Source organism: Drosophila tropicalis, unplaced genomic scaffold (assembly GCF_018151085.1).
Source record: "Drosophila tropicalis isolate 14030-0801.00 unplaced genomic scaffold, ASM1815108v1 contig_108, whole genome shotgun sequence".
Taxonomy (NCBI): Eukaryota; Metazoa; Arthropoda; class Insecta; order Diptera; family Drosophilidae; genus Drosophila; species Drosophila tropicalis.
In genome coordinates this window covers 40,059-63,817 of record NW_027172444.1, presented here as the reverse complement: position 1 = coordinate 63,817, position 23,759 = coordinate 40,059, and the positions used below count along the sequence as shown (strand labels likewise).

At 36.4% G+C, this 23,759-nt stretch overlaps 1 protein-coding gene and 1 long non-coding RNA gene across 2 annotated transcripts in view; both read right to left on the bottom strand.

Moving 5' to 3' along the window:
• Positions 1–23,759, bottom strand: part of LOC137573016 (uncharacterized) — a 53,956-nt gene that overhangs the window by 588 nt on the left and 29,609 nt on the right. The window contains exon 2 of the transcript XR_011031776.1: positions 21,205–21,372. The gene's annotated coding sequence lies outside the window, so the exon portion shown is untranslated. The remainder of the gene's footprint in view (positions 1–21,204; positions 21,373–23,759) is intronic.
• LOC137573033 (uncharacterized) lies at positions 4,580–6,079 on the bottom strand. The gene is made up of 4 exons (XR_011031778.1): positions 5,440–6,079; positions 5,039–5,376; positions 4,801–4,960; positions 4,580–4,737 (listed from the first exon to the last, which is right to left on the bottom strand). It is a non-coding gene; the product is annotated as an uncharacterized lncRNA (long non-coding RNA).

Genomic DNA, 23,759 nt, shown 5'->3' with positions numbered 1-23,759 from the left:
ACGGCCCTGCGAAGTCAATGCCCGTGTGAGTGAAGGGCCTGGAATACGTGATGCGCTCTCGAGGGAGATCACCCATCATTTGAGTCTGTAGTCGTCGACGATGAACGATGCAGACTTTACACCCCTTGATGTGGGACTTCACCAGGTTCTGGATTCGTGGGATCCAGAATTTGGTGCGCAGATACCGCACCATCAGTTGGTTGCCGCCATGGAACGTGATGCGGTGGGCGAATTCGACAAGCAGGCGAGTGAAATGAGTGCTATAGGGGAGGAGAATAGGATGACGTTCATCATACCGGAGGGACTCAGCGGCCCGAAGTCGTCCGCAGGAGCGGAGTATCCCATGCTGGTCGAGAAATGGATTCAAATTGAGTAGCGTGCTGGATGATGGCAGGGGTCGCCCTTCACCAAGGGCCCGTATCTCCGTATCTCCATTCCACGATTAACCATTTTTATTTATGTTCTTTTCCTTGCACTGGTACAATTCCACTTTTGTACATACGCATTCACATGTATATGAAGTTTCCACAGCTGTTTGCCAAGTCCGGGTAAAGGTTTAAAAAACAAAAAAAAATTATTAAAGTGTTTAAAAAAAAAAAAAAAAAAAAAAATGAGCAATCAAAGTGTTCACGGCGATTTCCTATGTGTTCGAATTATTTCCATGCCAAATTAGTTTCCTCACGCGCGTATCTACTTACATACATACATATGTACATCGCCATCTGTTGATGTACGCGCATATGTACATATCCATATACATATAATTCATTCGCACATTTACCACAAAACAAAAAAAAAAACAATTTTTAAATAGCAATTAACGTATGCACCGCGATTTCTTGTGTGTTCGAATTGGTTGCGAAATTAATTTCCTCACGCGCGTATTTGAAAACCGGTGCACTTGCTTACAAATGTATGTATGTACATACATACTAACATAGTCATACATTGATGCACGCACATATGTATGTATGTGCGTCCACAACACACATTTCGGTGTCACGCATTGATTTAACAAAAAAAGGAGGGGAAAGGAACCCAACATCCAACTAAATGACAAATTACTTACGTTTTGTGTGAACAACGCGTGTGCATACACCCACATAGCATTTGGAAGACTTTTTTGTGACAAATCATTTTGATGAGTCTTCTTTGACTCGCTTTGCTGATAAAAATGAATCCTTCATATGCTTAAAAGGCGATTTGCTTAAGGTGCAATAACAAAATTTAAAGCAATCGCCAATTAATCATAAAGGGGATGGAAATACATATGCTTGTTTTTAGTTGTTGTGCATTTCGCTCTTCTAGATGATTCCTAACTGTTATTTTTTTCTCTCTCTCTGATTGTTCTCTCCAAATTGTAAAGCACGTGGCAAAATTTGAATTTTCGGTCATTGTTAATTGTGCAAGTGAAACAGAAAGGTCAGTAAGCATCATAGTGTGAATAAATTAATAAGTTGAATTTCGTAGTCTGCAGAAACTTCCTCTCAATTCTATTGACGCCTTAATAGAATTTGATGAGGCGGTGCAGAAAGACGACAGTCAACTGGATCAATTTGTAAGTGTTAAAAAACAACATTGAAATTTGAATATAATAAGTAAACTATTAAAATTTTTTCAGAATCAAAAACAGGAGGAGATGGACCTGCGCAGTTTTTGAGGGCAGCGATAAGGAAAGTTTTTACGGACGAATTGTCTTCTGACTACAACTGGAAGGGAACAGCCACAAAGCCAAGCGCAGAAAAGTGCTATCTCGTGACATTAATAAAAAGTATGTATGTATATATCTCTACTATTGATGTACAATATTAATATTTTTTTTACTTTCAGACATTTGTCACGCTAAATACAAATGCACCGACAAGGACATGAATGGCGTCCTTCAAAAGCATTTTGTGCATGCTAAGGATAGAATTTCCAAACGAAAACGTTATGTTTGAATGAATTTAAAAAAACTTTTTTTTATTTTTGTAAAATAAATAATGGAAATTATAATTAAAAAAATAATCGCTTATGACTGGAAAGAGAATCGCTTATGACTCAAATAATGACTCAAAAAAGAGTCGCGCATGAATGAAAATGAATAGCAAAAGGGAGTCGCGTATGATTGAAAATGCGACTTAAATATGATTCAAAAGCGATTAAAGAAAGGGGTCATAAGCGACTCATCAAGATGAGTCGCAGCTAGGGTGCCATTTTCTCCCGACGAATGGGCCATTTATGATCAGAAAATGAGCGCAAATATGACTATTTTCAATCGTCGCGCGACTCATAAAAGTCTCATATATGCTCTGTTAACTTCAAAAATGCTTGCTGGGCATATCTACATACCTACCTGTGTACTTACGCATGTATGTATGTACATACCTATATCAAAGCATTCGTCCATATGCACTGATCGGGTATTTTGTTTGTTTTCGCGCACAACACTTGCGGTGTGTAAAAAACATAGCTCGCAAATAACTGTTGACACTTTTCCATTGTCTGCAAATAAGTGTCTTTGACTGACACAATAATAAAGACTCAGACAGAAACTGTTCTTGTCGCGACTGACTTAGCTCGCTCGCGCTCAGTTCGAGACAGTCATTTCTGTTTTCATTTCGCTCAAGTCAAACACTGATCGATTGCTTGAGTTAAATGAAGAAAATTGTCTTTTGCGTATGTATGGGTAAACACACGCGATTGATGCGTTCTTTTTCTTTGCATGATAAATGTTAATTGCGTTTGTGAAGTCAGTGTGTGCGGAGCATTATAGTTTTTGCAAAATGGGAAAAGACGATATTAAAAAAGTTCATAATTTTTTTAGATTTATTGCCGAAGAAAATAAATCTATGTGTAATGTTTGCGGTTTTAAAATGTCTGGGACATATTTAACAAATTTAAGACGGCATTTGACAATAAAACACGGTGAAATTTTTAATGAGTGGAGCAAGAGCGGGGACTCCCAAGTTCAAGAGAGTGTAAAAAAAAGAAAAATATCATACCTCACGAGTGAAGAATCCATTGTTTCATCAATTATTAAAATAGTGACTACGGATGGAAAACCATTTCTTTTTCTGGATAGTGAAGGCTTTAAGGATATAATGGATCCTATTTATAGTTCACTAGGCATGAACCCAATAACTTCGCGCAATGTAATAAACTTTGTAAAAGTCAAAGAGCAGTCAATTAAAGAAAACATTAAAGCTTTAGTTAAAGATAAACTGCTGTCGCTCAAAATCGACGTTGCCACTAGAATGGATAAATCCATTTTAGGTGTAAATTTGCAGTTAATCGATGCAAGCCTTTATACAACTGAAATTGTTGTAAAAACGTTGGGCATGATCCAACTCACGGAGTCCCACACAGGTGCATACATAAAGCAAAAAATTTTAGAAATTTTAATGGATTATGATATAAATGTGGAACAAATTTTCAGGTAAAGTTTGAATTACAGAAAATATACGTATGTATGTTTTAAAATAATATTACATTTATGCATACAGTATAACATCTGACAACGGAAGGAATATGATAAAAGCAGTTAAAGTTTTAAACGATGCTACAGAGGACTGTCTTTTTAACGACGATACGCAAGGTGAAAGTGTTATGAATGAACTAGACACCATTGAGTTGGCCAATATTCACCTAGTGAGATGTGCAGCACACACCTTGCAATTGTGTGTAACTGATTTGAATAAGGTCAACGAAATTAACGATAAAATTTCTTCTTGTCGCTCATTATGCAAAATGCTGCGCACAGAAACTAATAGGTAAGTAATGTTTATTTATTTCATAAATATATATAAATACATCTTTGTATATTTGTTACCTGTACAGACGTTTATTAATCGAACATAAAAAAAACATCCCATCGCTTGACGTCATAACAAGATGGAATTCAACTTATTTGATGATGACAAAATTGGTTGATTTAAGGGACATTCTGACTACCGAGTCTTACATTAATGTTGACGCAGATTGGGACTGGATGGAGTCTTATATTGACGCCTTTAAGGAATCATATGAAGCTACCTTAAAGTTGCAAGATAAAAATCTAGTTTTTAGTGAGTTTTTTATTATTTGGATGGAGCTTAAATTGGCATGCGAAAAAGTACAAATTTCATAAAAAAGAAATTGTTGGCCCAGATTAAGATAAGAGAGTTAAAACTTTTAGAAAATGAAGCATTCCCACTCAACATTTTTGAAGTTAACAGAGCATAATTGAGTCTTTTATGAGTCGCGCGACGATTGAAAATAGTCATATATGCGCTCATTTTCTGATCATAAATGACCCATTCGTCGGGAGAAAATGGTACCCTAGCCGCGACTCATCTTGATGAGTCGCTTATGACTCTTCATTTAATCATAAAAGAGTCTTCCACGAGTCATCTTTTAATCATAAAAGAGTCTTCCACGAGTCATCTTTTAATCATAAAAGAGTCTTCCACGAGTCATAATTTAATCATTTCTGACTCATATTCGAATAAAATTTTCAATAATTTGCTACAAAAATAATTTTCTGTTTAATATAATTTTTATTTACTTAACATATGTTATCTTAAAAAATAACAAAAAAAGTAAATAGATATTCAAAACAAAACATAGATATTCAAAAAAAAAAAAAAAAAAAAGTAATATAAATTCACTACTCTAAACGCCTACGCTTCGCCAGCCTGTCATTGGCATGGACAAAATGCTTTTGTAGCACCGTATTCAACTCTTTGTCCGTGCATTTATATTTTTCATTAGTAATATCTAAAAGGGAAAATCTATTAATTAGTAAAAAATATTTTAAATATTTTCCAAAATAATACATACTTTTTATTACGGATACAATGTAGCACCTTTCTGCTGAGGGTTTAACTTTCGTCCCCTTCCAGCTGTATTCGGAAGCTACCTTGTCCGAAAAAACTTTTCTGATCGCAGATCTAATAAATTGTGTGGGCCCATCTCCTCCAACTTTCGATATTAGATGTTTCTAAACATATTATTTAAAAAAGAATAGAAAAAAATTAAAATAAAATAAAATGTTAATATCTGTTTCTGTAGTACTTACGAACTGTCTAAGTTGACTCTCATTTTTTTGCACTTCCTCGTCAAATGCTGCTACTTCACTAATAGCACTGAGGGGAAGTTTTGGGATGTCCGAAAATAGGACATCAGAATCAAAATCTGAGTTGTTTTTTCTGTTTTCCATTTTAACAGAGACAACCTCCTCCGTCAACTTTAAGAGTCCCCGTTTATTTGACTCTTTCAAAGCAGTTATTTCTGCTTTCAAATCGTAATTTAAGAGTTTTATCTCAGAAACCTCAGACCTCAACTGTTTAATTTCTTCTACCAAGTCTTGTAAAAGATTTTGGAGGTTTCCGGTCTCTGGTATCCTCAAGTTTGTCACTAAAAATGATGTGTTTATTAGAAATAATATTGGCAATTTTTTAATAAAAATATATTACTTACATGTTGTTAAATTATTACTTGGAATATAATTCAATTGCGATGAAGTTATGTCATTGAAGGACATGGTGAAGTTGCGGTATGAAAAAATAGCTTCCGTCTAAGGAATCTCGCAAACATATTATTTTATTATTTATTTGACTTAAGCAAAATTCAATTGTATTATTGAAGGTTCGTAAGTCAGTTGCACAATATATATTAAAATCGCTTGATATTATTGGTTCCACGAAAAGTGGTGTCAATCTATGTATTTCAGCCCCGACAAAAACTGGAAGATTCTCATTTTTCTTTATTTCTATTATTTTAAATATTTTATTATTTACCAAACAAAAGTTGTTGGGCTCTTCCAAAGATATGAAGACACCTCTCAAAGAAATACTTGATATTTTATCATTTATGATCTTCCCAAAACATATGTTTAATTCTTGCCCTAATTCCTTTCCCAAATGGTAACTCTTCTCAATGTGCCTTTTATAGATTTGAACTGCAACACTTCCTCCTTTTCGGACTTTCCTCTTGATTTGCTGCAGATAGTTTTCAAATTTAAATGCACTTATCCCATCTAAGGCTCCAAAAAGTTTGGCATCTTCGTTGATGTGCAACAAGGCATGAAAATTGCATGTTAAAAAACACAAGTCATACAACTCTGGTGTGTCAACAACAAATGATCCTAATAATTGAGCAGCAACAGAATTGTTTGACTTGGAGTCATGTATGTCCAAAAGTATCCTCATGGCCAACGATAATTTTAAAAAATGGCAATATCTGTTCCGACTCAAATTCTTTTTCAACACGACAGGCCCAGTGTATAATAAAAATTGCCTCAGCTCTGTTGCCTTCCATCTGTCTATGTCTTTTAAGCTTCGAGGTTTCCTTTTAAATTCTCTCGGTATATTATTTTTATTAAAAGCTAATTCCTCGGAAATTGATGTTATTTTCGTTGACACTAAGGAAAACTCGAATCCTTTTTTGTGAACCCAGCTTTTCAATAAAGTCCGCATTACCCCTAAGCAAACAACGTGCATGTAATCTAGGCAGCACTGGGACACTATATCAATGTTCAGCATTTCTATTGGTGAAGATTGCTTGACATGGTGTTCCGGCTGCGCACGATTTCTAAAGGATTCATTGCTTCTCAACTCTGTAGTATCACTACCTGGTGGAAAAACTAGGCGATGTTTGACCATTTGTCCCTTCTGAGTGCACCGCCCACAAGAAAAGTAGCCACTATGTCCCTTAGTGCCCAACACAAATGACTTCGCAGGCGTATCCATAGCAATACAGCGAATAATGATTTGAAAGCACCTGTTGCCAAAAAGAAAACCTTCGCGTAGAAGAATTTGAAGTTCAGCGATGAACTCTTCAAGAAAGTTAACGGCGCAATGTGGCTTTGAGTTCCCTTCATAAACGCCAACAAGCCCAACATAAGTTGTGCAACTTACACTTGTCAAAATTGGCCAAACTTGCGTGTTGCTGCTTTTAAATAATGGAAGTCCATCAATGCCAAAGTCTAAAATCAAATTTGGCAACTTCCAATCATTAGCGGTTAAGAAGTCCGACAAACATCTTTTAAGTCCATAATGGACATAGGTGCCGTCTCCAACTTTTCTTTCCACCACAGAGGAAGGCGTCTGCAAAACAGTTCTCGCATCTTTCGGAACTGAAATATCCCAGTTTCGCAATAATGACAACAGCGCATTGACTGCAATGAAACTTATGTTGAACTCAGTGGCCCATTTAGCTAGTCCCTCACAAAGATCAACTTCACTTTTCTTACTACTGGCAAAAGACCGACTGTCACTGTCGCAAGACCCACTGTCACTGTCGCTTGAACTTTCAGCACTCTTATGATTATAATCAAAACTTTCGTTTGCCAAAAGATCATTTAATTTATTTTTCTCTATTATTTTCTTTTCAGGAAATAATAGTTTATAAGCCTCTCTTTTGGCCACGCGACGCAATTGTTTCACTGACATAATCACCTTTTTATTTGTTATAATTGATATATTGTTTGCACTTTGTACTTCCACTTCAACTGCACTTTCACGATCGAATGACAAATTTTTCACATTTCGGCATGTGCTGAAGAAAAAGTGCCGTTTAACTTAGATCTAAGCTTAGAAAAGAATCGCTTTTGGATCAGCCAAGCAAGCAGAATATGAGTGCATAGTAAGAAAGCAAAACCAAGCAATGATCATATTTTAATCACCTGCATGCTCATTTGGCGATTGCTTTGCATTTCGTTTTAAAACAAATTTGTATTTGAAACCAATCATACTTTGGGCATTTGGAAGGGTCATTTATGAGTCTTCTTTCGATCGCCAAGGGAGATTAGTCGTCTTTTAATCGTCAAGGGGACTCAAAAAAGACTCATCAAGATGATTTCTGTTAAAACAGTCTTCCAAATGCTTGTAGGGTTGTTAGCTGCCATTTTCATGGACCCAAGAGTTAATTGCATATTGAGTAATGACCAGAAACAGGTGGCAAAGCTTAATTTTTAAAAAATTGCATATAGGTTATTCGAGTTAAAGAATGTAAGTTGCAGAATGGTTAAAATTGTTGTCCTGTGTCATTTATGTTTCATGTTAGTAGTTACTTGTATTAACAATTAAAATTGTCTTCGTGGAAAAGTAATACAAAACTAACAACAAAGAAAGATGTTAAAATTATTATTGCTCTATTATTACAGACAGCACAAAATGTTGCAGCGCTTGAAGTTCCTGCATCTGAAGATATGAACGTATCAATATCTTCAACATTTTCGACTGCATCCTCGGCTGAAGAGAAAACACTCTTGTCGGCATATTTAGATGATGTCCAGTCAGTAACAGACATCAAAGAAGACAATGTCTCTGCAAAACTTTTAAAAATTTATGCTGACATTGAAAGTTTTGACTCAATATATGGTCGTTTACCATTAAACACCAATGTTTTGGAGTTCTTTAATGATCTGAGACTTAAGTTGCCACATTTGAGTGCACTCGCGCAGGTTGTTCTAGCAACACCGGCAACTCAGGTGTCTGTAGAACGTGCATTTTCCGCCCTTCACTTTATTTTAAGTGAAAGACGAAGCTCTATATCTGCTGAAAATCTTAGCGCGTTATTAGTAGTTAAGCTAAACTCCAATTTAAAAAAAATTAATGTTGTGAAAAAGAAAATAAAATTATTGTTCCTTAAAAAACAAAACAAAACATTGCATTGTTATACCCTTGCAAAAAGGGTATATTAATTTTGGTCAGAAGTGTGCAACGCATAGAACGAAGCATCTCCGACCATACAAAGTATATATATTCTTGATCAGCACGACGAGACGAGTTCAACTAGCCATGTCCGTCCGTCCGTCCGTCCGTCCGTCCGTCTGGATCAACGCAAACTCCTCCTAGACCGTAAGAGCTACAGAGCTGAAATTTTGCACGTAGGCTTGTATATACTGCAGGCGTTGTATATCTCGGATTCAGCCGGATCGGACCACTATATCATATAGCTCCCATACAAACCCCAAAGTCACGAACAGTGACTTTTCTCAATAACTTCGTTATTTTCTATGTTATTATCGTGAAACTTTATAATAGAGAGATTATTACGCCTATAAACTACTGTGCCAAATTTGATCAAGATCGGGTGACTATATCATATAGCTCCCATAGGAACGATCGGTCGAAAACAGTGACTTTTGTAAATAACTTCGTTACTTTTAACGCGATTGCTTTCAAATTAAACACTTGTTAGTTTAATATATCTGTTAATGACTGTGCCAAGTTTGATCAAGATCGGGTGACTATATCATATAGCTCCCATAGGAACGATCGGGCGAAAACAGTGACTTTTGTAAATAACTTCGTTACTTTTAACGTGATTGTTTTTAAATTAAACGTTTCTTAATTTAATATATCTGTTAATGACTGTGTCGAATTTGATAAAGATCGGGTGACTATATCATATAGCTCCCATAGGAACGATCGGTGGAAAACAGTGACTTTGATCAATATCTTCGTTATTTCCTATGATTGTAGGCCATTCTTTCGCAAACATAAGCCTTTTTAGATAAAACGTTCTTCCACATTGATGGTTAATAGGTAAGGGAAGAGTTACCAAAAAAGTTGCAAGGGTATACAAACTTTGACGCGGTTGAAGTTAGCCCCGGCCCTCTGGTTTTAATATACATTTCGCCTGTTCTATTGTCTATCGTACGTAAATCTTTCCTCACCATGTCCAAATATTCCTGCAGCTGACGAACCTTTTCTTGCAATTTCTCCTGGCTAACCTTAGCATTCTCATTACAGGAGGTCGCGTTTCCCCGCGACTCTCCGTTGCTGTCCTCAGAATTGTCTAACATTGTTGCATCTGCTTCAATGTTTTCCGAATTAACAGTGCCCTGCCTCATTGCTCTATTAATCATATCTAAACCTTCCTCATATTTTCCATCTGAAAAATAGATCTGTTCGGTTACTCCACTCTGTATCATTTGGCTATTGTAACTAATCCATTGATTCTGTATGTCTCTTAATTCATTAACAATTTTGCTAGTGAACTTACTAGCATCTATCTCTTCTATCTTCTTCAACTTTTTATGCAGCTCGTGCTGCTTCGCTAACAATTTGTCAGTTTTGGTAGGGAACATATTAGGATATCGAAATAATAATAATAATATATGTAGTTTGATGTATGTACTTATGACTACTTATTTTAATTTATCTATTATCTGATGATCCTGTTCGCTGCTGCTTGTCCGCCAATGGGTAGAGTTCCCCATTTTTTTTTTTTTACTGAGTCGTCGCTCAGCTGCTGTTGCCCAGGGCCTATGGGCTCAGGCGGTACCGGTGCCGGACATCGCACCAGATTTCCTTATACTGGCACTTCTCCAGCCTCTTCGCAACTATCTTGTTGCTCTGCTGCTGTTGGTAGTTGCCGACTTGCAACTACATATGTATAGTGTATATACATATACACTAGTTAACTTTTTTTTCTCGATATTAGGCTTCGAATACGCCACACACGAACTTTATATAGTGCTCTTTTTTTTACCGCCGCCGAAATTATTGCAGTTGCTCGATTAGCCAAACTGCCTTTATATACTCGGTCGCAAGTTCTTTTTAATTATTAAGCAATATTTTGCTTTTATATTATACTCTGTCTCTTACCACTGGTGGGGGAAAACAAGAGTTTTTTACTTTGCTGCCTTTAGCTGATCTTATCATAAGAATTCATACTTTAAGTAGCTGATCCAATCTCTGAGTCTCTTACCACTGGTGGGGGAAAACTACAGAGTTCCTTTTTCTCGAAGGACCAAAATGAATAGGGATTCCGGAGAAGAAGAATCTTCAATCCAATCTTCACTCGTGGAATTCAAAATATAAACTGATTTTATTTACAAAAGTATGGAGTTTATATAGGGAATCTTAGGCTCTAGGAGGTAACAATTGTTCTTAAAATATCTTATTCTAATGTGACTCAAACCCACGTTTTCGGGGGTTGAAAATTATTATTTTGGGCACGGCGTAGGCCACTTGACATCCTGCCGTTGTGATCTTTTGGGTTAGTTTAGAACAGGGCCCGGTTGTTTTACGCTGCGCAAATTGAATGTGACGAAAGCAAGAAAAATTAAAAATGCGATGGAAAATCAATAATTTTTAATTAATATTTTTTTTTGAAACTCTATTTCCTTTACTTTTATATTATTTGGGTAACTTTTTATCCGAAGGAGATCTTCTAAATGGCTATCAGTTAGACTGTTTCGAATACAATTTTTAATTAATTTCATTGTGGAAAATGTAGTTTCACAAATATATGTTGTGGTAAACATAGAACATAATTTTAGCATTGCCTTTTTGCAAATCGGAAATTTATCTATCGGGATTTCTCGCCAAAATTCTATTCCACTACTTAGTGGCAGCATCAAGTCAGTTTTCATGACCTGTATTTCCTCCCTAATTTCTTCTGGAATTGACTCAGAATCTGCTTGGTTATTAAAAACTGCAATGGGCCCATTGATTTGTTTAAAATTAGAAATTTTTCCGCTATTTCAGAGGAAAGGGTATTAACTGCCTCTGCGTATTCCTGAATTCGGGAAGGGTTGGAATACAATGTAACAATATCTGCAGTGCGCTGAAGGCTGGACAGGTCTTTGTTTTTCATTTGAATTTGAAAACCATTTATTTTGCGAGTAAATTTATTTATTGTTGCAATTAAATCGGACCGAAGTTTGTTGCGGCCTTGAAGCTGAAGACTGAAGAGGACTATGTCAGTTAAAAAAGCCAAGTCTAAAATAATAAATGGATTTTTTAGAGAAGCTAACAATTCTTTATCTTTTTCTAAGTTTTCGCTTTCTAAGAAAGAAATTACTTCATTACGAAGACTGTATAATCTGTCTAAACTTTGGCCTCGGCTCAGCCACCTAACATCAGTAAAAAAGCAAAGATCCTCATATTCAGCGCCGAATTCTGAGAGAAAGGATTTAAACTTTCTATGGGTTAGCGAATTATGACCACCTTTAATGCGATTAATAATTCTAATTGCTACACCCATTGCTTTCACAACTCGAAAAATTTTGGCAAACAATGCTTGCTGATGGATGAAACAATGGAAAAATGGTATTTCTACTATTTTTCTATTGACCTGGCCGAGAAATCCTTCATTCTTTCCCTTCATGGTGGCTGCACCATCAGTGCAAATTGAGAACATTTTATTTGATTATTGGAATGAAAGTACATGCTTCTCAAAGGCATCAAACGTACTTTTCCCATTTACATGACTGTGAAAGGAATGTAATTTTAAAAATACATCGTAAATGTTAAAGTCGTAATCAATAGTCCTAACACAAATACCATTTGACTAATATTTCTAATATCTACGCTTTCATCCAAACAAATTGAAAAGAAAGCACAGCCCTCTATTCGTTTTTTGGTTTCTGAGTATAAGTATTGACCTATTTCCTCGGTCCTGCGAGTTATAGTTCGACTTGATAAAGGAATGTCGTTTATTAAACTATAAGACTCCATTTTCGAGCTAATGCTAGTGCAATGGCAAAAGACGCGTTTAAATGCACATTCCGAGTCACTATCGGGACCGTTTTCTATAACAGGTTGGCGAACTCTATTGTTTTTGAGATTAAACAATTGTTTAAGTTTATGAAATAAATTTAATCTGTCGTTTTCGTTTTTAATCTGGGACTCGTTATGAGTGGAAAAGTAACGATTAAGATAAAAGTTATATTTTTTGGCAATTACGCAATGACATATTAAACATTTTGCCTCATTGTTCAAATTTAATCCAAAAAAATATTGGTTTTCCCATTCGACATCCCACATGTTTTCGGTAAAGAACAAAATATTAAAATATATACGAAATAAAAAATAAGTATCGCAGCAAATCGCAATTTTTAATCACATTTAAGGTCTTTAGAAGGACTATTTTCTAAACAAATTACTATTCACAAAAAATGAAACCAATTGCACAACACTTTCACACAAATTGGAGGGTCAATTACGACTAAAAAGTGGACGCGGATTCGCGAAAATCTTGACTTTTAGGTAGCTTGACTCGCTACCTTTCGAAGATTCGATGATGCATTTTGCCCATGTTTTCTGTCTATTCGTGACATCATCCAATTCATTATAAATTAAGCGTTGTTTGGCTGGAGACAAGGGATAATGCCTCGATTTCACCGGTACAGTTTCTTTCAGTAGCTCGATCCAATGCTTCATGCGCGTTGCCCGCCCTAATCCTTCTTTCTCGTATGAAATAAAGGAATCTTTTACCGCTTGCAGTCTATTATTCTGCTGCTCCGATAGCATGTGTGGCTGTGTGGAGATTTGGTTTGGCTCCTGTTGTCTACCGCTGACATCTGCTGGGAACATTTCCCGGGCTATGCCGAATGCCTTCCAAAAATCCACCCCCTAGATAAGCCGTTTGCTGTAGTTCTCGAAATCCCTTTCCTAAAACGCTTACCGAGGCCCCTGAATCCAATAATCCTTGTATGACCTGTTCCCCAATGGCCACGTCGGGGTATGCCCTCGGATCGGACCTTTCTTTGGAAACAACAGCTGCAACAGTCAATCGAATAGTCTCTCTCTCTTCCTTTGTCGAAACCTCACTCGGGCCTTACGAACTCGCCTAGATAGAGTAGTCATACCCTCTAGCGAATTTAGCTGAAAAATTCTATTCCTGGCCGCCAGGCTCTTCGAAAGGTTTCCCAAATCCACCTTCTCCCAAAGCAGGCTCAATATTTCAGATTAGTTTGGGCGGTTCGATTCGTTTCCTTGGAACGGGACGCCACTCTCGCCTCGCTTCTTCTCGAGTTTCCCGGATTACATTTGTGGCATCTGGGCGTTACGGTGTTTGGTCGTCCAAACGTGTAGCAGAAAATTCTGCGCTGTTGATCGTCACAATCCTGGAGATGGTCGACAATGTAAGCCCGTATAGGGTACATCAGATGCTTCCACGGCTCTCTCAGGTTTTCCTCCTACGTTCAATGACCCGCCGTGTGCGTGTGACCAAGAGGTACCCATTACTAAACAAATAGTAGGTCATCGACTGATCGAGTCATCAATTTAAAAGTTTATGACCGACAGTCAAGAACCTGACCAATTTACATTTGTGATGAAAATCTATTCGCTGTCAGGTGACAGTGAACTTTCGATGACGTACCAGGAGGATGCAACGTCTTACTCTATGTAGAATGGATCACCCCCCTGATGACGGGACGCTACTGCAAACTTCATCAAAGTCTGAGGTCGCCCGTATCATACGCTCCTTAGTTCTACTTGGCTACCACACTAATAAATAGAAAACATTACGTAAGTTTAGACAGCATGACTAACATAATTTCACATACTAAATACACCTAACATTGTCCAACTATACCAGCAATCGTATATTATACTCAATGATTGATGCTAATGATAGTTCCGGGCGAATCGCTTGGGCGTTTTACCGCCTATGCGATGACTCCGGCTACTTTTATTTTCTTTATTTATTTTTACAGATGTTTCTCTCTTGGTTTGTTCCAGATCGACATCATTCTATCAAGGCACGCTTGCTAACTACAGACGACTTTCTCCGTTGTAATGCCGCCGTGGATGATAAAATGAAGCAAGTAAGTCGACTCGTCGACTCGGGTATACCATACACCAGGTGAAACAAATTTTTTTAAATTTCGAAAACCAAATGTACATATGTATGTCTATTAAATTGTTTTTACATGCTTCATACTATGTGCTATCTCGCTGACTCTACAAACACACGAGCACTCTAGCGCCGCCACTAGCCAACGGCCAATTCTGGCCTTGTGGACCGCTTAGTAAAATACGTTCATACGCATATTTTGCATGTTTCTAGTCCGATTTCATAAAATTTGGTAGTTTGGTAGAAATAGATAAGATTAATTAGTCTGCCGAATTTGAATGCGATGGTCAAAAAACTACAGGAGGAAATCGTTTTTTTCTTAATTATGGAGGCGGAAGTGGGCGTGGCAAAATATGAAAATAGATATACTCTGCGCGCATACTAAGCCAGTATACATACTAAATTTGGTGACTTTAGCTTTGTTTGTTTTTGATAAAATCAGTTTTGTTTAATTTGCGGGGGCGGAAGTGGGCGTGGCAAAATTTTTAAATAGCCAGTTTCTTCGCGTCTATTAAACTAGTCTGCATACCAAATTTGATGTTTTTAGCTATGATACTTTTTAAGAAAAATAGTTTTATGTGATTCCTGGGGGGCGTGGCAAAAAGTTTGAATAATTAATTTCTGCGCGCTAACTAAACGGGTATACAAACTAAATTTGATGTCTCTAGCTGTTATACTTTTTAAGAAAAATAGTTTTATGTGATTCCTGGGGGCGTAAGGGGGCGTGGCCGAAATTCCAATTAACTCTATATATGTATGTACATAATACACGAGTATACATACCAAATTTGGTGGCTCTAGCTCTTATAGTCTCCGAGATCTGCGTGTTCATACGGACGGACGGACGGACGGACGGACAGACGGACATGGCTAGATCGACTCGGCTGTTCATCCTGATCAAGAATATATATACTTTATAGGGTCGCAGAAGCTTCCTTCTGCCTGTTACATACATTTTGGCGACTTTAATATACCATTTCACCCTATGGGTGTATGGTATAAAAACTAAGAAATTTTTATGTGTGTAAACACTTTTTTGCCAAACTGTATGTAAATTTCATAGCGATACTCCAATTTCTTCACCTATGTTCTTTCTAGAACTACACTCCTTATCACTTGAATAAGACACCTCCAACATATGTTTTCCATGAAACACTACAACCCAACCAATAAAGCTAGCGATCCATTTTTTTTTTTAAATTAAAGATTATTTAATACTTATGTTTTAAACAAATGAAAAACTTCATGATACTGCTATGGTTTATAACAAAAATGGTTTTCTCAAACTACATCAAATTATGGCAGTCAAATTGTATGTCACTTGAATAGGACACCTCAACAAAAATACATTTTAAATTCGTTTCAATGTTTTAACATATGCATAACTTCGTTAACATGCAAAAATAGAAAATAAGAAAGTAAAAAAAAAGATTTAATAATGTGTCGAGCCACCTTTCTGTTCCAAGACTGTTTGGAAGAGATTCATACAAACTGGCCAAATAATTCAAAGAAATGGAATCCCAAGCCATTTCAATTGCTTTTATTAATTCTGAAACACTTGAATATTGTTTTCCTGAACTATAAATCTCCCGTGTCAGCCATCCCCACACATTTTCGATTATATTTAAATCGGGTGAGTAGGGCGGCCAACTTAGGATGTCCACATTTTGGCTCTTTATGAACGATTTTACAAGCTACCAATACCTCGTTCGAAAAAAAGAGGGGTCGAATGTTTATAGGACTAGCTCTGAAGCAATCCTAAGCTCCCCATCAAGCAGCGTGTCTTCTCAACCGTCAAAAAAGTTCAAGTTCCAGCCAAATCCTTCAATCTCCCAGCGAAATGATAATATGGAACATTGGGTTCCATATTTGGTAAAAGAGGACGTTGCAAATTGTGCAAGACTGCGACACCAATGTCCAAATGCCGTAAATGTAAAATCAACCTTTGTTGTAATAAGAACAAAAACTGTTTTTTGACTTTTCATACCTAATTATTTGAAATCAATAAAAATCATTTAAAGTTGTTGAAAATGTTGCTCACAAGCAACTTTCCGTAGCCCCCAAACCGGTGCGCGTGGCGACTTAAAATTTTGTCCTAAATTCTTCTAAAATTGATATAAAAAGATTGAGAGTAAAAAAAAAATTTCATTCCACAGGAAAAAAGTTGGGGTCGAAAGGGTTAATTCTGAAACACTTGAATATTGCTTTCCTGAACTATAAATCTCCCGTGTCAGCCATCCCCACACATTTTCGATTATATTTAAATCGGGTGAGAAGGGCGGCCAGCTTAGGAGGTCCACATTTTTGCTCTTTATGAACGATTTTACAAGCCGAGCTGTATGTATTGGCGCATTATCTTGCTGATCCATGTCCATGGGAGAGGCCCAAAAAGGGTTTGGAAATGTGGAAAAGCCTCTACTAAAATTTCCTTGTAGCACAATGCATTCATTGTTGATGACAAAAATTTAAGTTTAAAGGTGCCATAGTACGAAATGGCCCCCCACACCATCACACCTCCAGCTCTGCTATGAAGACGGTCCAAATGATGAGGTTCTTTGCGTATATCATGAAAATAATAACTATACCCGTCTGGACCTTCTAAATTGAATTTTTTTCGTCAGAGAACATCACGTTGCGCCACTGTGTGGTCCAGGCCACATTCTCGCGACAAAAACTGCCTTGTTAAGAGGAGGCTTCTTCCTAATTTTAAGCCTTCGAAATCACACGATGGATAGTGGATATACTAGCATTAACGTCACATTTTTCACGAATTTTAGCCACAGAGTCATGAGAATTGGACGCTTCTCTTAATATTAGTCGTCTCTCAGCATTGGTAATCACACTATGAGTGCGGCCTTTCATATTATTTCCATAGCCAGACACATTACTTAAAAAATTTGAAATGACATTTCGACTTCTATTGATATTTTTGGCTATTTTTGCAATTGATAGTCCAGAGTCCTTGTACGCCTTTATTTGTCCTCTTTCCTCATCAGTTAAGGACTTTCCTCGACCCATTTTGTTTTTATATTAAAGCCAATACTCGAAAATAGCAAAAAACGTCCTTTAACAAAATTTGTATGATCACTCGCCAAAATAAACGATGAAACTAAATGCATGTTCTATTCAAGTGACAGAAAAAATTTACTCAATTTCATACGAATTCCAACACAAAGCAAAAAAAAAAATATATATAACGGCTCTTTTCCAGAGGTTTCTGTTGCGTTCTGATAGACGTGAATAACTGCTTAAAGACAACTTGCAAAAAAACCGTTATTTTATCATTTCGCTTTTGAGTTCTTCGCAAAAATACAATGACCGTACGGGCTGTCCTATTCAAGTGATGAGGAGTGTATATGATAGTGGTCCGATCCTGATGATTTTCATACTAAATCTCACCCGGGTTATAAGTAGCTCAAATACCAAGTTAAATTCCAATAGCTCTTAAGATGGCTGAGTAAAACAAATACGCGCCGACGGACATGGCTATATCGACTCAGCTCCTCATGCTGATCAAGAATATATATACTTTATGGAGTCGGAAACGTCTCCTTCTGCACGTTACAAACATCTAACCAATTTTATAATACCCTCTGCAAGGGTATAACAAGCATCACACTTAAAAACGGTTTGCTTCATTTCACTCAAGTAAATACTCGCGGTCTTACTGACAATAAGTCAAACATTCTCCCCAATTCTCCTGCGGGAATGATCAGATTTAAAGTGGCTGAGGACAAGTTCTCGCTGTTCGATGGTTGTGCAAGATCTACTCTCAAAATTCATTAGAAATGTATTCGACAATACTGAGAATTGAACGACTAAAGTATAGAAAAAAAAACTACCGTTGCAAAATAAAAAAACGTATCATTGCTCAGTTGACAAAGTACATACAGTTTGTCAATTAATTCTTTGCAAAATGCAAAGATAATACAAATCGAAGCCGCAGCTGTGTAACGGCACTTGTTTTTCCAAGAAAAACCAATATGTGCGGCATTGCTATGTATTTACCTAATTATTTCTTTTTGATTTGGAAACTGAGCTGTCAACTGTCGGAAATGTTTTCAATAAAGTTAAGAACCATTTATAATATTATAAACCGGGCGGAGAAAGAAAATAGGTTGGAGTTAAAGCACTCCGGAGGCCGGCCATATAAGTTGACAAGACGCGATCACTAAAAAATTATCTAAGAGGTCAGCAATAACCCCCAAGTCAGCCTAAGAGAGTTAGCGACAAACCTTAAAAATGATTGCCAGAAGTCCGTAAGCCATGAAACCATAAGGATGGTCTTAAAGTTGCATAAATACTCATTAAAAAAAATCGAGGAAGAAGCCATTACTTTCAGCCCTAAACATTGAGAGGCGGTTTAACTACTCTTTTGCTAATGTCCACAATCCCCTTGAGTACTGGGATGATGTTATTTTTTGTGATGAGACAAAAATTATGATGTACTACCATGATGGACCAAGTAAAGTGTGGCGAAAGCCTAAAACAGCGCTTCAGCAACAAAATATAGTTCCTACTGTCAAGTTTGGCAAATTATCGGTAATGGTGTGGGGTTGCATCTCATCAAGAGGGGTTGGACAACTACGAATTTTTACGGAAATAATGGATAAAGAGTTCTATTTGGATATCCTAAAAAATATATTATATTTTGAAACATTACATTAACTACTTGCATTTAAATTTTTTTGATATCGCTTTTACCTTAGATTTTATAGGAACGCAAACTTTTTTCAGGGTGCTGGTTGAAATAAGCTGTGAGCCACTGTATATACATATGTACATATATTCTTGATTAGCACGACGAGATAAGTTCAAATAGACATGTCCGCCTGTCTGTCATAAACTCCTCCTAGACCGTAAGAGCTACAGAATTGAAATTTCGCATGTAGGATTGTTTAAACTGCATGGTAAATCTGGGAATTGTATCGATGTTTCATCGATACATCGAGGTTTTTTATTTTCTTGCGGGTACTCGATATTTTAACTTCGATGTTTCGAGGTTTTTCGCATCACTAAAAAATGGTCATCACTTATCAAAAATTTGCGGGAAAGTAAAAAGTTAGCTAAGTTAAAAATTATAACTGTGTTTATAAACATTGAAAGCAGAAGATTAATTGAATGCCTCCTTATTTTAGGATATTGGTGTTGGCAGTGCTGTAGACATAGACAAATTTCTCAAGGATTTTAATGACAAAGGTAAACATCACAAGTGAGACACACATGTGGCATGTATTTCCATTTTCAACATGTATGTAAATACATACATATGTACGTTCCTCTGTGTAGATTGCGATACTGACTCTAACGATGAAAATGATGAGACACCCAATAAACGGACAAAATATGGGAAGTCTATAGTTTGGGACTACTTTATAAAATCTTCGAATGGGAAATCGAATGTGCCAAAACTTACTCAACCAGCGGAAACACAACAAATTTATGGAAACATTTGAAACTCGTTCATCCCAATTTGACTGCGTCTGAAGTTCGGGGAACGATGGCCGCAGGTTCTATTTCTTCTTATTTTCAAGATAAGTACGAACCGTCATCGCTACCAAATAAAGCACTGGATAGTGCAGTGACATATTTTATAGCGTCAGATCCTCGTCCATATTCAGTGGTGAAAACAAAGGCTTTCGTCATATGTTGAAAACGCTCGATCCAAAATACGAGTTGCCATCGCGAGGAACATTCCGTGATGTGCACATGCACCAGCTTTATACAACTATGAGCGCAAAACTAAAAATTATTCTTCAAAAGGTTGATCATTGCGCTATTACCACGGACAGCTGGACATCCAGGGCATATGAAGCGTTTCTAACAGTCACTTGTCACTTGATTACTGAAGATTTCCAATTACGTACAGCAGTTTTATCAACAAAAAAGCTCATAGACGAAGAAACCCACTCAGCAAAAAAACATATCCAAATCATTGTTGGACGTTTTAAATGAATGGGGAGTGCTAAGCAAAGTTACTGCCATAGTGACGGACAATGCTGCTAACATGAAATCGGCTTGTAGTATGATCGAGAAAATAAATTTTTCTTGCTTCGCTCACACAATTAATTTAGCTGTTCAGGATTGCTTAAAAAGTGACAAATTAAGCCCATAATAAATAAATGTAAAAGCATAGTTACTTTTTTTAAGAGCAGCAAAGTTTAAATAAACACAAAATACAGACAAGCCTTATAATTTAAAACAAGAATGCCCCACCAGGTGGAATAGTGCATTTTATATGATTCAACGTGTTCTGTCCACAAAAGATGCAATACCCAATGTATTGCTTAATACTCCAAAAGCCTTATTACCATTAACAGCAGACGAAATTTCTATTATGGAAGAATTAGTTCAAGTTCTCTCTCCGTTTGAACACGCGACACTTTATACTTCATCGAGCAGCTCAGTAACAATATCAATGGTGATTCCTGTTGTTTGTGGCATTGTTCATAATATGCAAAATGTAAAGATGGCCACAGAAGAAGGAAATGAAGCTTGCTCTATTTTGTTAGAAGGACTGCGAAAAAGGCTAAATCCTTACGAATCACGTTTGATTCCAAGAATCTCAACACTACTAGATCCACGCTTCAAAAAAGAAGGCTGAGGCTGTGAAATTTTTGGAAAGCTTTCTGCAATTAAATTTACCTTGCCCAACTTCCTCCAGCCTGCCAGCACCAATATCTTCTGCTACACAAGAGCCACTTTTCAATTTTCTTGATTTAAGGAATTCTACAAAGATTCACAGTAATCGGAAGGATTCAATTCTGGGAATGCGTCAATATTTCAACACTGAAAACTCTGTCCACTGGATTACTGGAAGGTAGGAATAAATAGATATTAAAATAATTATAACGTTTAATGACAATATATTTACTTTGCAGACTTCAAATGATCACAGCTTTAAGTACTGTGTTAAAAAATTTCTTTGTGTTCCTGCAACGTCCACTGAATGTGAACGTATGTTCAGCAAAGCTGGACTTATAGTAAGTGAGAAACGGAGTTCTCTCAAATCCAAGCAAGTTGATATACTTGTATTTGTAAATAAAAACGAATGGATCTCAAAAGTAACATATAACAATAATTAGTTAGTTATGTATATGAAACACGTTATTTTTTGTTTTAAAATTTATAATTTATTTTTTTGAATATTAATATTCTTTCAGTGTTATTCTTTAAACGCGAATTTAACTTCATATTTACGCTCTAAGTTAAATATTAATTTTAACTACGATACATCGATACATATCGAGGTTTTTTTTTCAAAAGACTCAAAATATCGAGGTACACAAACATCGATGTTTTACCAGCACTACTGCATAGGTTGTATATCTCGGATCGGATCACTATCAAATAGATCCCATACAAACTGCAATGTCACGAACAGTGACTTTTCTCAAGAACTTCGTTATTTTCTGAGCTATTGCCGTTAATTTTTGACAGTTTATTACACCAATTTACAACTAAAATCGTTGTAAAAACGTTGGGCTCTTGCCCAATAAAAGTGAAACAAATTTTCAGGTAAAATTTGAATTACAGATGTGTTTAATTGATGTAAATAAGGTGAACGAGAATAACGATCAAATTTGTTCTTGTCGCACAAACTAATAGGTAAGTAATGTTTAGTTCATTCATAAATATATATACATATATGTATACAAAAAAAACATACCATCGTTTGACGTCAAAACAAGATGGAATTCAACTTATTTGATGATGACAAAATTTGGTTGGTAACTTACATATATTAACAATTAAAAGTTAATTTAAAGTAATACAAAACTAAAACCAAAGAAAGAAATATGATTATTCTTTTTCGACTGCATCCTCGGCTAAAGAGAACAAGCTCTTGTCGGCATATTTGAATGATGTCCAGACAGTGACAGAAATCAAAGTAAGTAATGTCTCTGCAAAACTTTTAAAAATTTATGCTGACATTGAAAGTTTTGACTAAATATATGGTCGTTTACCATTAAACGCCAATGTTGTGGAGTTTTTTACTGATCTCAGACTTAAGTTGCCACATTTGAGTGCACTCGCGCAGGTTGTGCTAGCAACACCGGCAACTCAGGTATCTGTAGAACGAGCATTTTCAGACGAAGCTCTAAATCTCTAAAGCTCTATATCTGCAAAAAATGTTAACGCGTTATTAGTTATTAAGCTAAACTCCACTAAAAAAGAAAACTAAACTCCATTTGGAAAAAATCCTATCGCAAAATTGGTAAAATTGTTGATAAGTCATGGTATAGTGTTCGAAACATCGTTATGTATTATTGTAATACTGGCAAAACAGCTACGGAGAGCAGATCTGGCCGGCCAAAAAAATTGACCGAGCGCCAGGAGCGGATTGTGGTGTCCACGGTTGCACAAAATCCAAAAACTTCGTCAGGAAAATTGTGCGAGATATTGCAAAACTCGTTTGAAGTTAATGTTAACCCCCAGACAGTTCGAAATACCCTATGTAGGGCTGGGTATCATGGCCGTGTCCCTCGTCGCAAACCCTTCATTTCGAAGGCAAATAAGAAAAAGTAACAATATATTATCATGTATGTATATCGAGACATTCTTAAAGCAAATTTAAGCCCAAGCGTTGAAAAATGGGCCTTAATGGTACAACTTGGCAATTGCAACAAGATAATGACCCGAAACATTCATCTTATCTTGTTCAAGAGTGGTTGATGTACCATTGCAAACAACTAAAAACACCCCCACAGTCGCCGGACTTAAATCCGATTGAACATGTGTGGCATCTTCTGAAGCGTAAGATAAGATTTCGCCACATAACTTCAAAGGATTGCCTAAAAAAAGCACTAATTGCAGAATGGAATAAAATAACACCTTCCCAAACTGCAAGTATGGTGAAAAGCATGAAAAGGTGTTTACAGGCCGTCATTCAGTCCAAAGGAGGACCCACAAAGTATTAGCCAGGTACACCTGCAATGGAGCAAGCTGATTTTGATACCTGTGCCAATACTTATTTGATGTAAATTTGTACCGTTTTTTACTTTTTATGGTTAAACTTATAAAAAAACGTTGAAAATTATATTTTGATTTGTTTAGTTGTATAATAAAACCATGAATTTAGAAAATACTGTTTTACATTTTTAAAATTTGTTATTGGATGAAAAGTTATACCACGGAAAACTTAAACTTTGCGAGTGTGCCAATACTTTTTTGACTCACTGTATGTATTTACATGCACA